The 14,483-nt window shown below is 35.1% G+C and overlaps 1 pseudogene; it reads left to right on the forward strand.

Annotated features, from left to right (window-relative positions):
* The first annotated feature begins 493 nt into the window (after positions 1-493).
* LOC141549663 (coatomer subunit delta pseudogene) lies at positions 494-1,327 on the forward strand (annotated as a pseudogene).
* Positions 1,328-14,483: the final 13,156 nt, after the last annotated feature.

A 14,483-nucleotide genomic window follows, 5' to 3' on the forward strand; every position in this document is an offset into this window, starting at 1 on the left:
AATTGTTGGGACAGAGGCTTTAAGATATGCCTATCAATCTATGAAGTAATTGTATATGGTTCTGATTGCCACCAAAATAGTAATATCCTTGAGGATCTGAAGAAGAGATTGTTCTTCTCTAGATTTATCCATGAATATCATCAAGTCTAAGAAGAAAATGAAATATCTGAGCACTGTTTTGGCCTGATATTTATCTTTGATGAGAATGTTACTCTGTGCTACGAGAAGATGTTTACCTGGAACAAATCAGGACTTTCACCAAAATGGACTCTCAGAAAGACAAAGAGTTCTGAGGACTTTGAAAACTTCAGAGCTTGAAGCAAAAGGTAACATGAAAGATACAAGAAGGATCCAAAAAGATTCTGAGAGACACTGAAGAATTTGGAAGCTCAAAGGTTTCTGGTGGCAACATATTGAAACAGAAAAAAGCAAAAGTGGCACCTGAACCTGCCAGCACTTCAGATCCAATTAAAGCTTTGAAACTTGGAGCCAAATGGAAAGAAGTATACCATTTTGTGGAAAAATTCGAAATAAGAAGGTGAAACCTTTATGTCTTCCAGTGTGGGCAAGTGTACCTCTGAAGAAGCCAATGTGCTCACCCCATCTTAAAAAGGGAAATGTGTATATGAGAATTTAAAAAGAAATTACATTGACCTGTGGGTGAGATAAAACTTTGCAGAATATTAAATAACATGGCATGATTAATAATGTTGAAGATTTTAAATGATAAATTTGATTTCAATCATCTACATGCGGAAAATGAAGATAAGAAGGGAATATCAAAGTGGATATCACTCAAATGTAGAACAAAAAATTTTACTGCAGTCTTTAATTGACTTAAAGAACCCCCAGAAAGTCTACCTCAGTCAACAGTGATGCTAGAGTATTAAAGTAGAGGCTCAGACCATATAGGAATCTTTCATTCCATGGACAATTAATTTATTTATTGCTGGGCCTCTAAGAATGGAAATGGCTATGATGTCAACACAGATTATGAGTTGGAAGAAGACAACTTGGATGATGTAATTACTACTATCTTACTCCTGTCTGGAGGTGGTGCCCATGTAATTGGTGAAATTGATAGTAAATATCACCAAGACATTAGACACAACATTTTGGAGTAGTGCCTGCCAGTGATTCATGCCAAAAACAAGATTAGAACTCTAGAATTCAGCATTTGTTGGTAGGCTATTGTCTCTATTGTGCAAATCCTGTTCATCTTCAAAAATAACTATTGCATCATACAGGTTACCAAGTAGATGGAAATAGTCATGTGAGGTTTTCCTTAGAGACTCCCTTCCTGGTAGAATAATATGAAATCCTTTAGTGCCAGAAGAAGGGAAGTGAAAAAGAAAACCACAATGGCTAAATATTTTTTCTCCTCCCAAATCTGTAAGCCACTGAAATTCTTTTTTTTTTCCTTTTAAAACCCATACTTTTGTGTATATAAGGACCCTCAAGTCATCACCAATTTGAGGATCTCAGAAATATTCTTTCATACAGAATTGACAAGGGGCAGAGCCAAGATGGCAGAGAAGGCACACACGAGATTCTGAGCTCCTCTCATACCCTCATTACCAGTTTTTTAAATCAGCCTCAAAAATGGTGCTAGACTGGTAAGGTTCACATAGATTTGAAGTACAACAACTCACCAGCCAAAGATAATCAGGAATATTGCCAGAAAAGTCCTGAGTGGCGGGAACACAGTAGCACAAGGCAGGGATAGAATTGGGAGTGGGGATGGCCTCCGCTGTTAGAAGGTTTACATAGAGCTCTCTGCCATAGACTGACTGCTTTGCTTTGGTTGTAGAGTGGTGGACCAGCAGAGAAATTGGAGCCTAGGGTAGAGGGTACTCTGAGGGATGCCAGAGCCTAAGAGGATCTGGCTGTGCCCACCCAGGACCGGAAATGACTCAGTGGTCATAACACAGCTCTTCACGTCATTCTGCAGCTAGGGGCTCTTGTTGGGGGGTAGTCACAAACCTGCATGTCAGGGGCAGCCTCTCATCTGCACAGTGGGGCACTTGGCCTGAGGTAGAGGAATCTCCCCAGCTCAATTGCACTCCCCAGGCAGAGACACTTCCAGTGTGGTGAGGGATAGGACAACTGCTAATGCTCAAAGCAGGTGTATGTGGAAAGGGCAGTTGTATTTTAGCTGCTTAACCTCTACCCCCAAGGCAGTCACTAATCCTCACAGCAGGGCTCCTCCCAGGGCACTTACACAGCCCAGCACTTGATACTCAGGCCTAGTCACTTCTGTGTGGAGCTCTTCCCAGAGCACTCCCACAGCTTTGTCGTTCCTTGAAGCCCACTGAGAGGACAGTTACTGTCCATGCACCCATCCTTGCTCTTCAGAGGAAGCTGGTAACCTTCTTGCCCTGAAGGCAGACCCTAAAAGCTCTTAAAAAATGAGTAACCCCCCCCCAAAAAAAAACCAAAAAAACTAAATTAAAAAAAAAAAAAAAAAAAACAAGAGAAGGATTGATAGCTTCTATACAGAAAGAGAACAGGTTTCCAACCCCAAGGAGACTAACAGCAAACAGCTTCTAGACAATACCCCAAATAATGCTCTCCCAGAAGAGACTATTAAAAATCTCAAAAGAGAGTTAGAAGAAAAAAGGGGAAAAGAGAAATGAGCTATGCAAGAGAGTAACAACGTCCTGAAATATGAATTGGAAAAGGTAAAGAATTTACAGGAAGTGCAGGGAAACAGAATTAGGGAACTGGAAAAGGTAAAGAAATCACAGGAAAGTAGGATCTGTGAATTGGAAAAAGAAAATAACTCACTAAAAACAAATTTAGTGAAATGGGAAATAATTTCATAGAGCAAAAATCTCATTTAAAAACTCAATTGGATATATACAAAAAAAGAAGTAAAAAAAAGCTAATGAAGAAAATAACTCATTAAAAATCAGAACTGAACAAATAGAAATGAATGATTCATTGGGACACCAAGAATCAGTCAAGAAAAACCAAAAAAATTAAAAACTGGAGAAAAATGTCAATTATCTAATTGGAAAAATGACAGACCTGGAAAATAGATCTAGGAGAGATAATCTGAGAATTATTGAACTTCTGGAAAATTATGATGAAAAAAATAGTGTAGATATTATTTTACAGGAAATCACCAAAGAGAACTGCCCAGAGGTAATAGAACCAGAAGGTAAAATAGGCATTGAAAGAATTCATCGAACACTTCTGAAAAAAAAAACCCTTAAAAAAATCTACAGACCATTGTGGCCAAATTTCAGGACTATCAGACTAAGGAGAAAATATTACAAGCAGCCAGGAAAAAAAACGATTCAAAAAAAAGGTACTACAATAAGGATCACTCAAGATCTGGCTGCATTCATATTAAGGATAGAAGAGCTTGGAATCTGATATTCCAAAAGGCAAAAGAACTTGGAATGCAGCTAAGAATAAATAAACTACCCAGCCAAGTTTAGCATTTTCTTCCATGGAAGAAGATGGACATTAAATGAAACAGATTAATTCCATTTGTTTCTAAGGGAAAAAAAAAAAAAAAAAATCTAAACAAAAAATTTTGATTTCCAACCATAGGACTCAAGAGAAGCAGAAAAAGGTAAAAGGAACTCTTGAGAACTGGATTTCTGTTGTGGATATACAGAAAGTCCACATGGATAATTTGATTTTACTGATATAACAACAACAACAACAAAAAGGGAAGTAGAAATGGAAAGGAGATAGTGTCAGAAAAAGGGAAAAGGGGAGATAAAAGGAGGGAAACTACATGCCATGAAAAGACAAAGAAAACCTATCATATCTGAGGGAAGTTAGAGAGGGGGAGGAACATTGTGTGAATCTTACTTTCATCAGAATTGGCACAAAGAGAAAATAATTGACATATTGGTTTTACAGAGAATTTTCTCTCACCTCATTAAAAAGGGGAGAGAAAAAGGGAAAAGAAAAAGAGTAATAAGGAAAGGTTACAAGGGGAAAAGATTTAAAGGGAAGAGGGAGGGATACTAAAGAGGGAGGGCTGCGTGACACAAGTGGGGCCCATAAGTTTGATACTGGGGAAGAGGGAAGGGGGGCAAGGGGAAAAAGCATAATCTGGGGATAATATGATGGCAGGAAATACAGAATTACTCATTGTTACTGTAAATGAGAATGGGATGAACTCTCCCATTAAGTGGAGGTGGATAGCAGACTGGATTAAAAGTCAGAACCCTACAATATATTGTTTAAAGGAAACACATTTAAAGCAGGGAAAAGCATACAGAGTAAAGGTAAAAGGTAGGAGTAGAATCTATTTTGCTTCAAGTGAAGTACAAAAAGTAGGGATAGCCACCCTTATCTCAGATCAAGCAAAAGCAAAAATTGATCTAATCAAAAGAGATGAGGAAGGAAACTATATCTTACCAAAGAATAGCATAGATAATAAAGCAATGTCAGTACTAAATATATATGCACCAAGTAGTATAGCATCTAACTACCTAAAGGAGCAGTTAAGTTAGTTGCAAGAACAAATAGACAAGAAAACTATAATAGTGGGAGATCTCAATCTTGCACTCTCAGAATTAGATTAATCAAACCACAAAAAAAGAAAGAAAGAAATTAAAGAGGTAAGTAGAATATTAAGAAAATTAGGTGTGATAGATCTTTGGAGAAAACTGAATGGTGAGAGAAAGGAGTATACTTTCTTCTCAGCTGTTCCTAGAACCTATAAAAAAATTGACCATATATTAGGACATATGGATATTAAAATTAATTGCAGTAAGGCAGAAATAGTAAAAGTTTTCTTTTCAGATAATGATGCAATAAGAACCACATTCAATGAAAAATTAGAGGTAACTAGACCAAAAAGTAATTGGAAACTAAATAATCTCATCTTAAAGAATGATTGAGTAAAACAGCAAATTATAGACACAGTTAGTAATTTCACTCAAGATAATGAAAATGATGAGACATCATACCAAAATTTGTGGGATGCAACTAAAGCAGTAATGAGGGGAAATTTTATATTTTTAGCAGCTTACTTGAATAAAATAGAGAGATCAATGAATTGGGCTTGCAAGTTAAAAATCTAGAAAAACCCCAAATTAAAATACCCCAATCAAATACTAAACTTGAAATTCTAAAATTAAAAAGAGAAATTAATAGTATTGAAAGTAAAAAAAAAAAATAGGTAAAGTTTTGATAAATCTGATTAAAAAAAGGAGAGAGGAAAATGAAATTGTTAGTCTTAAAAATGAAAAGGGGGAACTTTCCACCAATGAAGAGAAAATTAGAAAAATAATGAGATATTTTGCCCAACTTTATGCCAATAAATTTGATAACCTAAGTGAAATGGAAGACTACCTCCAAAAATGTAGCTTCCCAGATTAACAGAGGAAATGAATTGCTTAAATAGTCACATTTCAGAAAAAGAAATAGAACAAGCTATTAAGCAACTCCCTAAGGAAAAATCCCCAGGACCATATGGACTTATTGTGAATTCTACCAAACATTTAAAGAACAATTAGCCCCAATGCTATATAAACTATTTGAAAAACTAAGGAATGAAGGAGTCCTACCAAGTTCCTTTTATGACACAGACATGGTACTGATACCTAAACCAAGTAGGTTGTAAACAGATAAAGAAATTTATAGACCAATATCCCTAATGAATATTGATGCTAACATCTTAAATACGATATTAACAAAAAGACTACAGAAAATCATTCTCAGGATATTACATCATGATCAAGTAGGACTTATACCTGGAATGCAGTGCTGGTTCAATATTAGGAAAAGTATCCATATAATTAGCAATATTAATAACCAAATTAACAAAAACCATATGATCATCTCAATAGATGCAGAAAAAGCATTTGATAAAATCCAACATCCATTTCTGTTAAAAAAAACATTTGAGAGTATAGGAATAAATGGAATTTTCCTTAAAATAATCAGTAGTATCTATTTAAAACCATCAGTAAGCATCATATGTAATGGGGATAAACTGCAACCAAACCCATTAAGATCAGGAGTGAAACAAGGTTTCCCACTATCACCATTACTATTCAAAATTGTATTAGAAATGTTAGCTTTGTCAAGAAGAGTTGGGAAAGGGATTAAAGGAATCAGAGTAGGTAATGAGGAAACCAAATTATCACTCTTTGCTGATGATATGATGGTATACTTAGAGAACCTCAAAGATTCTACTAAAAAGCTATTAGAAATAATTCACACCTTTAGCAAAGTTTCAAGATACAAAATAAACCCACATAAATCATCAGCATTCTTATATGTCACTAACAAAACTCAACAGTTAGAGTTACAAAGAGAAATTCCATTTAAAGTAACTACCGATAGAGTAAGATATTTAGGATTCTTTCTGCCAAGGGAAAATCAGAAACTATATGAGCAAAAGTACAAAACACTTTCCACACAAATTAAGTCTGTTTTAAGCAATTGGAAAAATATTAAATGCTCTTGGATAGGGTGAGCAAATATAATAAAGATGACAATACTACCCAAACTGGTCTATTTATTTAGCGCTATATCAATCAGATTCCCCCCAAAAAAATTTTAATGACCTAGAAAAAATAATAAAGTTCATATGGAAAAACAAAAGGTCAAGAATTTCAAGGGAATTAATGAGAAAAAAAAAATCAAATGAAGATGGCCTACCTATACCAGATCTAAAATTATATTATAAAGCGGCATTTACCAAAACCATTTGGTAGTTGCTCAGAAATAGAGTAGTTGATCAGTGGAATAGGTTAGTTTCACAGGGCAAGATAATCAATAATTTCAATAATCTAGACCCCAGCTTTTGGGATGAGAACTCAATGTTTGAGAAAAATTGCTGGGAAAATTAGAAATTAATATGGCAGAAACTAGGCATTGACTCATACTTAACACTGTACACCAAAATCAGATCAAAATGGGTTCGACGTAGGTTAAATAATAAGATTATAAATAAATTAAAGGAACATAGGATAGTTTACCTTTCAAACCTGTGGAAAAAGAATGAATTTATGTCCAAAGAAGAACTCTAGATAATTTTTGATCACAAAGTAGAAAACTTTGATTATATCAAATTGAAAAGTTTTTGTACAAACAAAACTAATGCATTTAAGATTAGAAGGGAAACAAACTTGAAAACATTTTTATAGTCAAAGGCTCTGATCAAGGCCTCATTTCCATAATATATATATATAGAATTGACTCTAATTTATAAGAAATCAAGCCATTCTCCAATTGATAAATTCTCAGATGAAGAAATTGAAACTATTTCTAGCCATATGAAAGGATGCTCCAAATCATTATTAATCAGAGAAATGCAAATTAAGACAACTCTGAGATACCACTACACACCTGTCAGATTGGCTAGAATGATAGGGAAAGATAATGCACGATTGGAGGGGATGTGGGAAATTAGGGACACTGATACATTTTTGATGGGGTTGTGAATACATCCAGCCATTCTGGAGAATGATGTGGAACCATGCTCAAAAAAGTTATCCAACTATGCGTACCTTTTGACCCAGCAGTGTTACTACTGGGTTGATATCCCAAAGAGATCTTAAAAAAGGGAAAGGGACCTGTATGTGCAAGAATGTTTGTGGCAGCCCTCTTTATAGTGGCCAGAAACTGGAAACTAAGTGGATGTCCAGAAATTGGAGAATGGCTGAATAAATTGTGGTATATGAATATTATGGAATATTATTGTTCTGTAAGAAATGACCAACAGGATGATTTCAGAAAGGCCTGGAGAGACTTACATGATCTGATGCTGAGTGAAATGAGCAGGACCAAGAGATCGTTGTATACTTCAACAACAATACTATATGATGATCAATTCTGATGGATGAGGTCATCTTTAATAATGAGATGAAGCAAATAAGTTCCAGTTTAGCAGTTATGAACTGAACCAGCTACATCCAGCAAAAGAACTCTGGGAGATGACTATGAACCACTACATGGAATTCCTAGTCCCTTTGTTTTTGTCCACCTACATTTTGAATTTCATTCACAGACTAATCGTACACTATTTCAAAGTCCAATTCTTTTTGTACAGAAAACAATTGTTTAGACATGTATACATATATTGTATTTAATTTATACTTTAACGTATTTAACATGTATTGGTCAAACTGTCATCTTAAAGGTGGGGGAAGGAGAGGAAAAATTAGAACAAAAGTTTTGGCAATTGTCAATGTTGTAAAATTACCCATGCCTATGCATATATCTGGTAAATAAAAACTATTAAATAATATATATACATATACATATAGTATATATTAATATATATGTATAAAATTTAAAAAAAATTGACACAATTTAAAGGGAGAAGAAATAAAAGATGTTGACTTATTTGGCAGGTTTCATTGACCAGCAAGAAAGTAGGATTCCCAGAGTATGCCCGTGATTTATCATCTTTTATGCCCATCCCTCATTTCATAGAAGTTGCATTTCATATTTTCTTTCTCTTAAGATATTTTTCTCTACTAAAATGATTTTAATTGTTTTCTTCTTCTGCTCCTAGCCTTGTTCTCTATCATTTCATTCAAACATTTGAGATCTTATTGTTCATAAGTATTGTATTCGTTTGTGACTCCTTGAAACAAACTGGTCTGGTCAGTCCTTAAATGTAGAACTTTGAAAATGAAGGTTTATTTTTTTAATGGGGTTCTGGATACAAAGAATGTCTTATATTCCTGTTCCATTTCCATACACCCTTCCTGCTGACTTCTCCTACTTCTTCTATCCCTCATTTAGTTTTATCTTCAAGAATATTGCTGAGAATCTAGTTTAATAGAATGAATGGATGGTGGCTGCCTTCTTTTGCGGACTAAGTGGGGATTATCTTCCAAGGAAGTTCTTGGCCTCTCACTTTTTCCTTCTTCACTGCATTAAAGATAAATCTTTAACTTGGTTTCATGTGAGAGATTTTTGGGGAAGAAGACAATGATAATAAATTTGTTGTGTACTTAAGTAGATGAGAAATTCTATTTATACAAATTTGTTCAAGAATTGATTTATGATTTTTAAAAGTTAGTTTTAGTTTCACAGGAACTTTTTTTAAAAAAATTACTTTTGGGGTATTATTTAAAATGAAAGAAATTTTGGAAGCCTATCCCTCAGGCTAACACTCAGCTTAGGTATTATCATGATCTTCACTTAGGAAAGATCAGGGGACCTGTTAGAATGATGTTGCTTCTGGGAAGCATTTGAGGAAAAAAGTCTGTCATCAAATAAATTTGCTCCAAAATTATTGCTAAGTGTATTTCTCCCTTATTTATTTTACTTTCTCTTTTCTTTCTCCCTGTCTCTAAGATGGAAATTTCTTATTGCATGTCCTACATAGAGAATGCTTGCATCACCAATTTTCTGTCTTCTAACACTTTCCAGTTAGATAAATATTTGTTTAAAAGGTTCACTTTTCCCTTTCTTCTTTTAAAACTTTTCTTCTACATAGCATTAGATGATGATTGATTTAAGCGCCTTAATTATCCCCACTAAAAAAAAAATAAAGTTTAAGAAAAGGCATGCTTCAATCTTTATTCAGACACAATCAGTTTTTCTCTGAATATGGATAATGTTTTTCATTATAAATCCATTAGTGCTGTCTTGGATCATTGTTTTACTGAAAATAGCAAAATCATTCACAGTGTATCAACTCACAATATTTACTATACACTATACAAAGAGACACAGTAAATTTCCCATTGCTAGAATCCATGGAGTACTTTCCTGGTTTTTCGAGAGCATTCTGCTCATCACTTCTTCCACAATAATAATATAGATGATAATCACATACAATTGATTCAGCCTTTTCCCATTTTACAGCCTTTTTTTTTTTCAATTTTCAATTCTTTGCCCTGAGAGAAGAGCTGTTATAAATATTTTTGTACATATAGGTCGTTTCATTTTAATCACTTGGGAATTCATGCTTAGCATATTGCTAGTTATATCAAAGTATAGGCTAGGCATAATTTTAAAATCTTTTTTAACACAGTTCATATCTTTTAATCATTTATCATTTGGGAATGGATCTTATTTTTTTTTCACAAATCTGACTCAATGCCTTAAATATTTGAGAAAAATCCTTCATCAAATTGCTAAGTGTATTTCTCCTTTGTTTATTCTATTCTCTCCCTTTTCACCCTATCTTCTCAGATGGAAATTTCTTATTGTATGTCCTAAACAGAGACTGCTCATATATCCAATTTTCTGTCTTATCATACTTTACATATAGACAAGTACTTATTTAAAAGCCCACTTTTCCCTTTCTTCTTTAGCTTTAGATGTTAGTTGATTTTCCTTGCCAGTTTTTCCTCCAGTAACAGAAAAAAGTTAGCAGTGAGATGATTCTGAACTTGATAAGTGTTAACTTCTGCAAATGGCATGTGGTAATAATAAAATTAGGGTTCCTGATGGTCAGGGTGTTAAATAATGAGGTTAGTGGCAGGTTCAGGGTTCAGGGAACCAAATGAAGGAGTTTGGCTTCCCTCAATCCCCCTTGGATTTGATGTAGGGTAGGGAATTGTGGGAACCCCCTTTTGGTAGTGCAGAGGTCCTTCATAAAGGAATTTATGAATCCAAAAAGCTAAACTGATAAAATTGATTGACTTGGGAAGTTAGCCTTTGCTATGCATGACTAGAAAGACTGAATTTCTTAGTGACAAGATGTGACAGAGAAGTAGTTTCTAGTAGAGAAATCCCAACAGAGAAGTATAAAATCTTTTTAGGGAAATAGATGAGAAAGATAAATAGAGGGTAACACTGAAAAGAGAATATCATTTCAGCGGGCAGAGGATTCCTTGCCATGGCTTGGCATGGCATGACATGTTAGGTCCTCTGCAAGGACTGAGCCCCAAATTGCTGTTTTTATAAGGAAATCTGAGACAGAAGTTCCAATCAAATGAGATTCCCTCAGTGCTGTCACTGCCTCCAGGCCTAAATGAGACCACTTACTAGGAGTGGTTTTGAGCCAACAATAGGGGTCAGTAGAAATCTAGATCTCCAGCTAAATAAGATTACTTCAACTAGTCCCACTAAGATAAACTATTTTATCTTTTTTCCTTGGGGCCAGTCTCACAGAGGCAGGGGTCAAGGAGAATTTCTCATTGAAGAAGTTTTCAGAAAATTTAGGGGTCCCCCTACAGTTTCAGGTACCCCTCACTAGTAGTAATGACTGTCAGAAGTGATAAGCAAACAACTCATACTCCTGACCCTTTAGATAATAAAAGAACCCTTTTCTTTCCCTTGTAGAAAGTATGCTTGAAATAATCTGAATTTTTATAAAAGCACTGGGATTATCTTCCAGCGAAGTTCTTGGTCACCCCACTTTTTCCCTCTTAACTGCATTAGAGAAAAATCTTGAACTTTATTTCATGTGAGGAATTTTGGGAGATAATGGCAGTGATAAGAAATTTGTCATATACTTAAGTAGGTAAGAAATTATATTAATCCAATTTTCTTTAAGATTTGCTTGTCTATGTAACTTTTAAAAGTCAAAATTATTTTCACAGGAACTTTTTTAAAAATTATTTTGGAGTAATATTTAAGAAAAATTGACAAGCTTTTATAAACCTATTAAAATTACATAAGTAATATAACATTCCAGTTCAGATAAAGAATATAATTCTTTGATCAAATAAAGAGTATTATAAAATTTTTAAAAATGTCAAAAACTAACAAATTTTTAGAAAGAACTTCCATGTACAGCCTGAAGGGATCTGTTAAACTAGGAAGAGGAAAGAGAAAAAAAAGAAAATGGGAAGAAAAAAATAAAATGCTGTCTCCCAGATTATTTTGCCAAAGCACAAGTGCAATGATGCATTGATACAATTTGTCCTCTAAAGGAAGTGACCCTTGGAAAATGAAACAAAATAGAAGAAAAAAATAACAGTTATAAAAAGAACTGTAGTTCATTTTAGGGAAGTAGCATATGAAGTGCAAAAGGTTTCAAATCCAGTGTTCTCTCCTTCTCAGCTTCTTAAACTGTGGTTCATAGCTTTATATAGTATTTGTAACTGAACATGGGAATTACAAAGTTATGATATTTTATCATTATTGGAAATTATGTACCTATTTTATATATCTACATATCTGGGGTCATGTAAAAAATTCTCAGGAAAAAAGAGATTGCAAGTATAAAAAGTTCAAGAAGCCCTACTCTATGCCACCTAGTTAAAGAAAGCAGATTCATTAAAGGAATTTTTGAGCAGCATGTCTGCCTACATGATAAATGACAAAATAAAAAGTCAAGGTAAATATATAGAAATGCTAATGGATGCACAATATTTTATGCCTTTCTATTTACCAATATTATTGCCCACATTGATTATATTCAATTTCTCACTTCACATACCGCAAGCTTATGTAGACTTAACCAGTTCAGAGATTAGATAATACTATACTTACTAATCTAAAAAAGGATTATGCTGCAAAACCTTTCCCATTTTTCCACAAATTTTCAACAATTTTAATAAGTCAGCTTTAATGAGGTCACTTATTATAGAGAACTAACTCTCTTAAGAATGTTCAACAGTTCATTTACCAGAGTGCTATAAAATGTAATCATGAATCAGTTCCCAGGGGAGGAAGAAGAGAGGCCAGCACAGACTGCTGGGTGCTAGCATACTGCGCCTATTGCGCTGGGAAGGGCTCTGGGATCAGAGAAGCCACTGAGATAAAGGAATCTGGCACAGGCTGTTAGCTCTTCTATGCTTATAATATAGCAGTTCAGAAGGGAAATCTAAACACTTTAAAAATACAGATAGATTAGATTTTCCCCGGATCCTGGGGGTGACTCAGCAGATCTCGGCACCAGGGGGTGTGGCCTCAGCCCCCACCTAAGACTAGTTAAGAGATTGACAAGTGGGCGGATACGGCCCAAGGCAACACACACTGCCAAACTTAGGTGGAGGGGGTGGAACTCAGGTGTGGAACTCACCTCCAGAAGTCCCAGAGAAGAGGAACCTTTGAACTAGGGGCCACAGTTTCTGGCAGACACTTCCAGTTTGAGCACAGGGGCTTTTCACGTCACCTACTGCAGACATCCACGCCCCACCAGGAAGCATAGGCTGGGCTTTGTGCCTGCTTTACTTCAATATCAAAAGTCAGGGAAGCCGCTAGAACACAACGTCCTCAAGGCACAGCAGTGCTAGTCACCTCTGAGGCACTTCCAGGGAGGGGGTGGGGAACTCTCTCCCAGAGCTCTATCTTAGCTCAGGCACAAGAGCCGCTGCATCCATCCAGTCTGGGAGGAAGCTGGTAAAGAAGTAAATAAATAATTTCCTACCCCAGGGACAGACCCCAAAAGATTTTTTAAGTATGAACAAAAAAAACCAGAAAAACCATAGATTCTTTCTACACAGAGAAAGAGCGGGTATCCAACCCCGTGGAAGTTAACAGCAAAGATTTAGCAGAAAACAACCTAAAGGGGAACGATTCCTGCCCCCCATCACATAACCCTCTCCTAGAAGAGGCTATTAAAAAGTTAAGAGATTTTGAAGAAAAATGGGGAAAGGAAAGGGAAGCAATGATAGAGAATAACAACGTCCTGAAATTGGAGTTGGAAAAAATAAAGAATTCACAGGAGATGCAGGGAAACAAAATTTGTGAATTAGAAAAGCTTAAAAAATAACAGGAAAGTAGGATTTCTGAATTGGAAAAGATAAAAAAATCTCAAGAAAATAGAATTTCTGAATTGGAAAAAGAAAATAATTCTCAAAAAAAAATTAGGGAAATGGAAAAAAATTCAATAGAGCAAAAAAATTCATTTAAAAATGAAATTGGGCATTTACAAAAAGAACTAAAAACTGTGAAAGAAGAAAATAACTCCTTAAAAGTCAGGATGGAAGAAATAGAAATGAATGATTCACAGAGAACCCAAGAATCAGTCAAACAAAACAAAACAAAAAAAAAAAAAAAAATGAGAAGCTGGAGAACAACGTTAAATACTTACTGGGAAAATCTATAGACCTGGAAAATAGATCTAGGAGAGAAAATCTGTGGATCATTGGACTTCCCGAAAACTATGACCAAAAAAAGAGCCTAGATTCTATTTTACAGGAAATTATCAAAGAGAACTGTCCAGAGATAATAGAAACAGAAGGGAAAGTAGATGTGGAAAGAATTCATGGAACTCCTTCTGAAATGGACCCTAAAAAAAGAACACCACGGAATATAGTGGCTAAGCTGCAGAATTACCACACAAAGGAGAAAATCCTGCAAGCAGCTAGAAAAAAACAATTTAAATACCAAGGTGCCACAATAAGGGTCAGTCAAGATCTGGCTGCCTCCACATTAAAAGACAGAAGGGCCTGGAACCTGATATTCCATAAGGCAAAAGATCAAGGACTGCAACCAAGAATGAACTACCCAGCGAAGTTTAGCATCTTTTTCCATGGAAGAAGATGGTCATTCAATGAAAGAGAGGAATTCTATATGTTTCTAAGAAAAAAACCAGACTTAAACAAAAAATTTGATCTACATCCACAAGACTGAAGAGACACAGAAAA

Source organism: Sminthopsis crassicaudata, chromosome 1 (assembly GCF_048593235.1).
Source record: "Sminthopsis crassicaudata isolate SCR6 chromosome 1, ASM4859323v1, whole genome shotgun sequence".
NCBI lineage: Eukaryota > Metazoa > Chordata > Mammalia > Dasyuromorphia > Dasyuridae > Sminthopsis > Sminthopsis crassicaudata.